This window comes from Glandiceps talaboti, chromosome 11, assembly GCF_964340395.1.
Source record: "Glandiceps talaboti chromosome 11, keGlaTala1.1, whole genome shotgun sequence".
Lineage (NCBI taxonomy): Eukaryota > Metazoa > Hemichordata > Enteropneusta > Spengelidae > Glandiceps > Glandiceps talaboti.
This window is the reverse complement of record NC_135559.1, coordinates 1,389,604-1,401,178: the sequence shown is the minus strand read 5'-3', so window position 1 is coordinate 1,401,178 and position 11,575 is coordinate 1,389,604. Positions and strand designations below refer to the sequence as shown.

At 38.6% G+C, this 11,575-nt stretch overlaps 5 non-coding genes across 5 annotated transcripts; 1 reads left to right on the top strand and 4 right to left on the bottom strand.

Annotated features, from left to right (window-relative positions):
• Positions 1–1,122: 1,122 nt before the first annotated feature.
• Positions 1,123–1,196, top strand: Trnai-aau (transfer RNA isoleucine (anticodon AAU)). Its single transcript has one exon. It is a non-coding gene; the product is annotated as a tRNA-Ile (tRNA).
• Positions 1,197–5,491: 4,295 nt separating this feature from the next.
• Trnam-cau (transfer RNA methionine (anticodon CAU)) lies at positions 5,492–5,563 on the bottom strand. The gene has a single exon. It is a non-coding gene; the product is annotated as a tRNA-Met (tRNA).
• Positions 5,564–6,480: 917 nt separating this feature from the next.
• On the bottom strand, positions 6,481–6,552 carry Trnam-cau (transfer RNA methionine (anticodon CAU)). The gene has a single exon. It is a non-coding gene; the product is annotated as a tRNA-Met (tRNA).
• Positions 6,553–7,190: 638 nt separating this feature from the next.
• Trnam-cau (transfer RNA methionine (anticodon CAU)) lies at positions 7,191–7,262 on the bottom strand. Its single transcript has one exon. It is a non-coding gene; the product is annotated as a tRNA-Met (tRNA).
• Positions 7,263–7,920: 658 nt separating this feature from the next.
• Trnam-cau (transfer RNA methionine (anticodon CAU)) lies at positions 7,921–7,992 on the bottom strand. Its single transcript has one exon. It is a non-coding gene; the product is annotated as a tRNA-Met (tRNA).
• Between the last annotated feature and the right edge of the window lie 3,583 nt (positions 7,993–11,575).

The window sequence follows — 11,575 nt, the reverse complement described above, 5'->3', positions numbered from 1 at the left end:
ATAGATCTTACTATAACTTTATAAGGCCTTGAAAAAAATGGGTTGGTTCAGGTTACCCGACCCCACCTAGATTCTCACTGCCGATCCTGAACTTTTTTTTTACGTATTCGAGAAATAAATAACAAAATCGCGAAAATTGTGAAGGGTCGCCAAAAATAGTGGATGCGGAAACTGACATCAACTAAAAAAAAAGACTATAACAGTTAAGAAGCTGTAAAGGATGTACATCTGATAGGAAGAAATAAATAACAGAGACCATTTGGAAAACTATGGAAAACCTGACCTAGACACTCAAACATGAAAAAAATATAAATATAAAATAAAAAATCTACCTATCCCACCTATTCTCAAATTGAGTGTAACCGGAACCACACATTTTTTTATTTATATATAAATATAGGCCTTATATCATATTGAGCATAAATTGATACATTTGTAGTAGCATGATTTGTGTAAGCAGAGCGTACCTTTGCCTACATACATGTTACTCCTCAGTGGCGTGGTTCTAGGGACCACAAAATCGTACAGTAAAGTTACATGACTGCAGCTAGTTATAATGACGGACAGATATACGATCGATCTTATGGCACCCCCCTCCCGCGGTCCCGCGGTGGCACCTGTCGATGTCGACGGTGAGCGAAACTACGACCATCGCCATGGGTAACCATTTGTTTCAACTTTAATAAAATACTAAATGATTTTCTCCGGGATTTTCAAGAATCCAATATGAACATTTTTATTGAATTTAGGCCATGCATCAAACCCCATAGTATCCGACAGCTTCGCAGCGTACTTTGTGCGGGACAGTACAAACTTGGACAGTACGGAACCCTGTACGATCATGCGCACGAGACGTGTCACGCTGCAATAGTGTGGCGGTGTCGTCGATCAATATACACAAACTTCAAAGACACAGGCAGTTTGAAATAAATATACAGGTACCTTGATTAATGATTATCGACCTGTAAATGACTAAAACATACAGAAACACTTTACAATCTTTAAAACACAGAACATTTTAACCTAAACAATATGCGAATAAATTAACATCATAATAAGGCTTAGTTGCATAGTATAGTTGCATAGTATATATAGCATAACATTTCCACTCTAACCATAACTGGCCGGTTAGCTCAGCTGGTTAGAGCGTCGTGCTAATAACGCGAATGTCGCGGGTTCGAGCCCCGTACTGGCCATTTTTTTTTCTTTTCTTTTTCCATTTTCAATGATAATTTCCATTTTTCGTATATATTTTTTATTTATTCTAAAACGATATGGTTCTCCGACTTTCTTACTAATTTTTTGTTTATTCCCATTCATTATTCACTGGTATCCGGTATTACAATGTCGTTCGCACCTCATATCAAGTTTCACTTGTCATTTTAAAAAAACCTGACACATTTAAATGATAACTTGGTGTTACCATAATCAAAGAACCATCAAAGATAATTCCAGTCACACAATATACATCATTAGCCTGCTGTATGGGTTGTCTCACAGGCAATGAAGGCAAAATATTTGACATCATAAACTAGGTTACTAATACCATGCAGCTTTTCTGTTTGATACAACCATGCAGAAATCAATAAGAAACTGGACATGCTACACTTTAATAGAGCAGGATAGAATGAATACAGTTTCTTTGTACATTTTTTCTAAGTGAAATGAACTAAACATGCCACCATACAGATACCAAATGAACACCGAAAAGTACATTTTAAGCACAGCCTTCATGAGGTGTTTGATACTAAGAAAAACATTGGCGCCCCGAATGTCTACATGGAGTTGTGATACATTTAAATGGTTGATTTCATTTAGACTAATTGTAACAAGAAAATACGACCTTGCTATTGAAGTGTAGTATAGCATATGTAGTTTTTTGTTGGTTTCTGCTTGGTTGTATCAAACAGAAAGCTGGTACGGTATTGTGAAATTCACTGTTACAGTAGCTATTACTTACAGCAATGACCACTAAAACTGGTGCAATGAAAGCCCATATGAGACCATACTTACAGCAATGACCACTAAAACTGGTGCAATGAAAGCCCATATGAGACCATACTTACAGCAATGACCACTACAACTGGTGCAATGAAAGCCCATATGAAACCATACTTACAGCAATGACCACTAAAAATGGTGCAATGAAAGCCCATATGAAACCATACTTACAGCAATGACCACTAAAACTGGTGCAATGAAAGCCCATATGAGACCATACTTACAGCAATGACCACTAAAACTGGTGCAATGAAAGCCCATATGAAACCATACTTACAGCAATGACCACTAAAATTGGTGCAATGAAAGCCCATATGAGACCATACTTACAGCAATGACCACTAAAACTGGTGCAATGAAAGCCCATATGAAACCATACTTACAGCAATGACCACTAAAACTGGTGCAATGAAAGCCCATATGAAACCATACTTACAGCAATGACCACTAAAACTGGTGCAATGAAAGCCCATATGAAACCATACTTACAGCAATGACTACTAAAACTGGTGCAATGAAAGGCCATATGAAACCATACTTACAGCAATGACCACTAAAACTTGTGCAATGAAAGCCCATATGAGACCATACTTACAGCAATGACCACTAAAAATGGTGCAATGAAAGCCCATATGAAACCATACTTACAGCAATGACCACTAAAACTGGTGCAATGAAAGCCCATATGAAACCATACTTACAGCAATGACTACTAAAACTGGTGCAATGAAAGGCCATATGAAACCATACTTACAGCAATGACCACTAAAACTGGTGCAATGAAAGCCCATATGAGACCATACTTACAGCAATGACCACTAAAAATGGTGCAATGAAAGCCCATATGAAACCATACTTACAGCAATGACCACTAAAACTGGTGCAATGAAAGCCCATATGAGACCATACTTACAGCAATGACCACTAAAAATGGTGCAATGAAAGCCCATATGAGACCATACTTACAGCAATGACCACTAAAACTGGTGCAATGAAAGCCCATATGAGACCATACTTACAGCAATGACCACTAAAACTGGTGCAATGAAAGCCCATATGAAACCATACTTACAGCAATGACCACTAAAACTGGTGCAATGAAAGCCCATATGAAACCATACTTACAGCAATGACTACTAAAACTGGTGCAATGAAAGGCCATATGAAACCATACTTACAGCAATGACCACTAAAACTTGTGCAATGAAAGCCCATATGAGACCATACTTACAGCAATGACCACTAAAAATGGTGCAATGAAAGCCCATATGAAACCATACTTACAGCAATGACCACTAAAACTGGTGCAATGAAAGCCCATATGAAACCATACTTACAGCAATGACTACTAAAACTGGTGCAATGAAAGGCCATATGAAACCATACTTACAGCAATGACCACTAAAACTGGTGCAATGAAAGCCCATATGAGACCATACTTACAGCAATGACCACTAAAAATGGTGCAATGAAAGCCCATATGAAACCATACTTACAGCAATGACCACTAAAACTGGTGCAATGAAAGCCCATATGAGACCATACTTACAGCAATGACCACTAAAAATGGTGCAATGAAAGCCCATATGAGACCATACTTACAGCAATGACCACTAAAACTGGTGCAATGAAAGCCCATATGAGACCATACTTACAGCAATGACCACTAAAATTGGTGCAATGAAAGCCCATATGAAACCATACTTACAGCAATGACCACTAAAACTGGTGCAATGAAAGCCCATATGAAACCATACTTACAGCAATGACCACTAAAACTGGTGCAATGAAAGCCCGTATGAAACCATACTTACAGCAATGACCACTAAAACTGGTGCAATGAAAGCCCATATGAAACCATACTTACAGCAATGACCACTAAAACTGGTGCAATGAAAGCCCATATGAGACCATACTTACAGCAATGACCACTAAAACTGGTGCAATGAAAGCCCATATGAAACCATACTTACAGCGATGACCACTAAAACTGGTGCAATGAAAGCCCATATGAAACCATACTTACAGCAATGAACACTAAAACTGGTGCAATGAAAGCCCATATGAAACCATACTTACAGCATGCAATGAACACTAAAACTGGTGCAATGAAAGCCCATATGAAACCATACTTACAGCAATGACCACTAAAACTGGTGCAATGAAAGCCCATATGAAACCATACTTACCGCAATGACCACTAAAACTGGTGCAATGAAAGCCCATATGAAACCATACTTACAGCAATGACTACTAAAACTGGTGCAATGAAAGCCCATATGAGACCATACTCCATTGATAACCAACATCTGCAAATTATCCGTAAAATAAATAAATATTAATTATTTAGATGATTGTTATTTCAAAAATAGCTGCATGAGTTTTGGATAAGTTACCAATTCACTAAAAATGTGATATCGATCATGGGACCATTGAAGGGTACTCTAAACACACGGTAGGGCCAACTGGATATTTCCATACTTACAGTTAATTAGATGATTGGGTGGATTGAATTTCATTTAATAGGTACAAAGCATCGAAAAAAAATGTATTTCATTTTCCTGCAGTCCTGAAACCAACGCATTATCTGCCCTTAGTATTAAAATTGCCAAGAATTTTATTTTACGTTTGCCAAGTCGTACCATAGCTAGGACCAAAATCAATGATACTCCGTAAATTGGAACAGGACAATATTATATAAAGTATTTTGTCTGGGGTAAAATCTAGACTGAAAAATCGAGTCACTTGAAGTCACATCTCGACCGTGAGATTTTCTTTTCTTTTTGGATGATGCCTAGAATTAAAAATATCCCTGAGAATCTTTCGGGGGTTGACTTCAAGTCGTAAATGTGGTTCAAACCAGGAGAGAAACACTATGCTACCTCGACAATATTCTGTTTATATGCAATAATTTCATGGGGAGTATATGAAGCTATTCAAGTTGCTAATTGTCAACTGTAGAAGACCATAACGTACCTGTCAACAGTACCATACCCTTCCAACCGTATCGGGAAACTTATACTAACAATAACCACAGGGATACCTAAATAGAAATAAATAAGAGAGAATATAAATATGAAATTATGACAATGATCACCTGTAAATTTAATTTTAATAGTCGGGTGTTGTGAAAAACATTATTCTATGTCTAAACTAGTCTCTGGGAACGATAGGGATGAAAATGACAATGACACCATCAACCAAAAGAGTATGGTAACCATGGTGACATGTATCTTTAATCATCCTTCTCCTCCTCAACAACAACAACAACAACAACAACAACAACAACAACAACATTATTTATGGTAATTACAACTAGTTGTACAATTTCACGTAATAACTTGACGTTTAACCTCTTTCTTTGCAACTGTTATCATTGTGTTATCGTACACTAAGTCTTCAAAGATATTCATTATATTTTGTATACAATGTCGAAATAAAAAGAAGTATTTTTTTTTCGAATTATAATTAGTGATAGAAAAAGTAATGCTAGCAGCGCCTGGTTTCGATCCAGGGACCTCTGGGTTATGGGCCCAGCACGCTTCCACTGCGCCACGCTGCTTATGGGTACTTGCGTCATTGGTTAATCAATATATTCACAGAATCGCTGTTTTACTTTCTGATGCAATACCTGGTCAACGAGGCGCGCCCTTGACATGACGTCAGAGGTCTTGGCCTTAGTATCAACAAATCCACGAAACTTTGCACATAATTACTATTGTTATATGTATTTGTAATGATTTTAATCTGCAGAGAGAGGACGGTAAATCATGACGAAATGGAGAGTAGGGACGAATGGAACACTGAGTACGTAAACTTATTAAAACACGAATCACGTACACTGTAGATTGAGGGCGCTATAAAATCGATGACAAGATTCAGAGATCGATATGGAAACGTAGTAAATGTCGTTGGCGGTATAACTTACAACTAACAGTTCTATATTGAGTTATATCAGTGTCCAACAATGTATTAATAAATACAGCATAAATTATTTTTCATACTTGTCATTTTATGTAGGCGAGGTTCAGTTTTAATATTTAGTCAAAGTCTAAAGCCATGGTGTCTGATTACGGCCGGGCTGCACTATGCCAGCTGTTTGAAGAGAAGGAAACTGATATCATTTGAGATATAATGGAAAGTAAATTTACAAGAGATGAGCTTTTCTGGTCATTAACATATATTTGTTTTAGCAGGAGAAGTTATCATATGAAAATGTTTACCGAATAAGTGAGCTATCGCCGAATTATAAAGAGAATGTCAAAAGAAAAACCAACAACAAAATTTAAAATAATAAGTGCTTCTATCTAGCAGTGCCTGGTTTTGATGCAGGAACCTCTGGGTTATGGGCCCAGCAGCGTCACTATGCTACTATCACAGTTTTGATCAAACTAAAACTTGTGGGGGAAAATGCGGTTCTTACAACTTTGTCAATTTGCAAACCAGTACCTACTTTATGGTAAAAGGGTGAACAGAAAATAGCAGCGCCTGGTTTCGATCCAGGGACCTCTGGGTTATGGGCCCAGCACGCTTCCACTGCGCCACGCTGCTCTTGAAGCATTGTGGAAAATGTGTTGAAATTGAAGCAAAGCAAGTAATTTTTTTCTGATGAAATACTTTATTGTGTTGTGAAACGATTTGTAAAATCCATAGGCACGACTTTGGTAACTAGAGGGCGCTATTCATATATCTTCGGAAAGCTCACTACCCCTTCGCCACGCTACAGTTGTTTTACGCCTGTCTTATCCCCGTGTTCATATCAATACAGATTCCATGAAGCCTCGGACTATGAAAAGATCTAGACCTTCGTCAATTTGAATGGGTATCGTTAAAATTACTGTTGTTTACGCTATAATAACATGTTTTCGAACGAAAAGTCATCTTGAAGCTGACCTGGTCTGACTCAGACACCAGCTATATGAACGAGGGCACTAGCTATGGTGATAAATATGTCATTATCATGAGAGTGAAATTTTCGAATCGTCAATTTACTTGAAAAATTCAGATACGAAGTGTCAGTCTTTATTCCTCCGCATTCAATAATCTAAAATCTATTTAAAAATGAAACTCTTCACGTCTACTAGGGATACATGCATGGTTTTCATTCTAGAACACTTTCCAGCCATCGTATACGACGTCACAATTTTGCCTGGATCAATGTTCACGTGATGGTAAATAGAAAAAGATACTAGCAGCGCCTGGTTTCGATCCAGGGACCTCTGGGTTATGGGCCCAGCACGCTTCCACTGCGCCACGCTGCTCTTGTTGGTGATGCTCAGGTATGTTGAAACTTCAACGAAATGAAAGTCAGAATTTTTGTGTGATGAAATACTCAGTGATGTTTGCGAAACGATTTGTGTGACTATTTGTCACAAGATGGCGCTATTTATATCTCGCCAAACACCGAGTTTCAACTCGTTTCAACAACTTGTATTACTCCCATTGTAAATAAACTACTCACATGGAAAAAAACTACACACGAGGTAAAAAAAACCCTACTAAACTACTAAAAAAGTACCCCTATGATGAAACCCCCCCAACTCACATGGTTTAAAAAAACTACTCCTGTGTCCTTACTATAGTAAGCCTCCGTAGCTCACTTCATGTGGTGCATGTCACTGTAGTCAGAGAGTTTGGGTATTGCCAAGAATAACGAAGGTTCAACTGAGTTAGTGCACAGACAGATAAGAAACTTGTCTGTGGTTAGTGTTGTTTTTCTCCCTTTAACACGCAACGTAATATACCTGTTTGCAGCTCAATGCAATTAGATTTAATTCTCTCGACTTTTTGGACTATACTGTGTGGAATAATATTATCACCACGTTCATAAACGATGCGTTTACTTGATATGAATGGTTAGGCTTGCAACATTATTTCTCTGTTCATGTACGTCACGATTCACTAACAAAAAAAAATTACTAGCAGCGCCTGGTTTCGATCCAGGGACCTCTGGGTTATGGGCCCAGCACGCTTCCACTGCGCCACGCTGCTCTTGAAGCATGTGGAAAATGTGTTGAAATTGAAGCAAAGCAAGTAATTTTTTCTGATGAAATACTACATTGTGTTGTGAAACGATTCGTAAAATCCATTGACACGACTTGGGTAACTAGAGGGCGCTATTCATATATCTTTGGAAAGCTCACTACCCCTTCGCCACGCTACAGTTGTTTTACGCCTGTCTTATCCCCGTGTTTATATCAATACAGATTCCATGAAGTCTCGGACTATGAAAAGATCTTGACCTTCGTCAATTTGAATGGGTATCGTTAAAATTACTGTTGTTTACGCTATAATAACATGTTTTCGAACGAAAAGTCATCTTGAAGCTGACCTGGTCTGACTCAGACACTAGCTATATGAACAAGGGCACTAGCTATGGTGATAAATATGTCATTATCATGAGAGTGAAATTTTCGAATCGTCAATTTACTTGAAAAATTCAGATACGAAGTGTCAGTCTTTATTCCTCCGCATTCAATAATCTAAAATCTATTTAAAAATGAAACTCTTCACGTCTATTAGGGATACATGCATGGTTTTCATTCGAGAACACTTTCCAGCCATCGTATACGACGTCACAATTTTGCCTGGATCAATGTTCACGTGATGGTAAATAGAAAAAGATACTAGCAGCGCCTGGTTTCGATCCAGGGACCTCTGGGTTATGGGCCCAGCACGCTTCCACTGCGCCACGCTGCTCTAGTTGGTGATGCTCAGGTATGTTGAAACTTAAACCAAATGAAAGTTATAATTTTTGTGTGATGAAATACTCAGTGATGTTTGCGAAACGATTTGTGTGACTATTTGTCACAAGATGGCGCTATTTATATCTCGCCAAACACCGAGTTTCAACTCGTTTCAACAACTTGTATTACTCCCATTGTAAATAAACTACTCACATGGAAAAAAAACTACACACGAGGTAAAAAAAAACCCTACTAAACTACTAAAAAAGTACCCCTATGATGAAAACCCCCCAACTCACATGGTTTAAAAAAACTACTCCTTTGTCCTTACTATAGTAAGTCTCCGTAGCTCACTTCATGTGGTGCATGTCACTGTAGTCAGAGAGTTTGGGTATTGCCAAGAATAACGAAGGTTCAACTGAGTTAGTGCACAGACAGATAAGAAATTTGTCTGTGGTTAGTGTTGTTTTTCTCCCTTTAACACGCAACGTAATAGACTTGTTTGCAGCGCAATGCAATTAGATTTAATTCTCTCGACTTTTTGGACTATACTGTGGAATATTATCACCACATTCATAAACGGTGCGTTTACTTGATATGAATGGTTAGGCTTGCAACATTATTTCTCTGTTCATGTACGTCACGATTCACTAACAAAAAAAATTACTAGCAGCGCCTGGTTTCGATCCAGGGACCTCTGGGTTATGGGCCCAGCACGCTTCCACTGCGCCACGCTGCTCTTGAAGCATGTGGAGAATGTGTTGAAATTGAAGCAAAGCAAGTAATTTTTTCTGATTAAATACTTGATTGTGTTGTGAAACGATTTGTAAAATCCATAGACACGACTTTGGTAACTAGATGGCGCTATTCATATATCTTTGGAAAGCTTGACTTTCAAACAAAAGTAAATTGACACAGTAGCGAATAACGTTCGATAGTCCGGATTATACCTAGTGATAATGCTGTGCCATGATTCGCTAGAATCAGTCACGTGATAGGAACATAGAATGACTATTTCCCTGAAATAGTTCCATCAACTTTTACATGGTCACGTGACCACCGCGCGTTCACAGCAGGTCAAAATGGCAGCTTCTGACGATGTTGTCTGCCACCGGGAGTTCACAGCATGAGGTATATTATAAAACACATATTGCCTGGCCTATATTCGGGCTATAGCACCCGTTCATTACCTTCCTCGTGACTGTGAGTTACCAGAATCACATGCTATTTCCCTCGGCCTTTGGCCTCGGGAAATAGCATGTGATTCTGGTAACTCACAGTCCCTCGGGTGTAATAAACGGGTGCTATAGCCCGAATATAGGCCAGGCAATATGTGTTCAATATTACATCGTCGCAAACCACGGCCTGTTTTAGGGCAACGGTCGAGCCTCCCACACTTATTTCGAAATGTAGTGGTATGAATAATAACTCTGGTTTGTGAGAATGCAATATTATCACAAGAGTCAATACCGTGTTGCTCGACGACTCGGTATACGTGGGTCTACGGCACTATGTTTTATTTTGTTAATTAGAAGATTTCATATAAATGTAACACAAAAAGTCCATTAATAGTACTAGTAGCAATCTCACTACCCCTTCGCCACGCTACAGTTGTTTTACACCTGTCTTATCCCCGTGTTTATATCAATACAGATTCCATGAAGTCTCGGACTACGAAAAGATCTAGACCTTCGTCAATTTGAATGGGTATCGTTAAAATTACTGTTGTTTACGCTATGATAACATGTTTTCGAACGAAAAGTCACCTTGAAGCTGACCTGGTCTGACTCAGACACTAGCTACTAGTATATGAACAAGGACACTAGCTATGGTGATAAATATGTCATTATCATGAGAGTGAAATTTTCGAATCGTCAATTTACATGAAAAAATCAGATACGAAGTGTCTGAGTCTTTATTCCTCCGCATTCAATAATCTAAAATCTATTTAAAAATGAAACTCTTCACGTCTACTAGGGATACTTGCATGGTTTTCATTCTTGAACACTTTCCAGCCATCGTATACGACGTCACAATTTTGCCTGGATCAATGTTCACGTGATGGTAAATAGAAAAAGATACTAGCAGCGCCTGGTTTCGATCCAGGGACCTCTGGGTTATGGGCCCAGCACGCTTCCACTGCGCCACGCTGCTCTTGTTGGTGATGCTCAGGTATGTTGAAACTTAAACCGTCAAATGAAAGTTATAATTTTTGTGTGATGAAATACTCAGTGATGTTTGCGAAACGATTTGTGTGACTATTTGTCACAAGATGGCGCTATTTATATCTCGCCAAACACCGAGTTTCAACTCGTTTCAACAACTTGTATTACTCCCATTGTAAATAAACTACTCACATGGAAAAAAAACTACACACGAGGTAAAAAAAAAACCTACTAAACTACTAAAAAAGTACCCCTATGATGAACCCCCCCCCCCCAACTCACATGGTTTAAAAAAACTACTCCTGTGTCCTTACTATAGTAAGCCTCCGTAGCTCACTTTATGTGGTGCATGTCACTGTAGTCAGAGAGTTTGGGTATTGCCAAGAATAACGAAGGTTCAACTGAGTTAGTGCACAGACAGATAAGAAACTTGTCTGTGGTTAGTGTTGTTTTTCTCCCTTTAACACGCAACGTAATATACCTGTTTGCAGCGCAATGCAATTAGATTTAAATCTCTCGACTATACTGTGGAATATTATCACAACATTCATAAACGATGCGTTTACTTGATATGAATGGTTAGGCTTGCAACATTATTTCTCTGTTCATGTACGTCACGATTCACTAACAAAAAAGAATTACTAGCAGCGCCTGGTTTCGATCCAGGGACCTCTGGGTTATGGGCCCAGCACGCTTCCACTGCGCCACGCTGCTGCTGTTAAT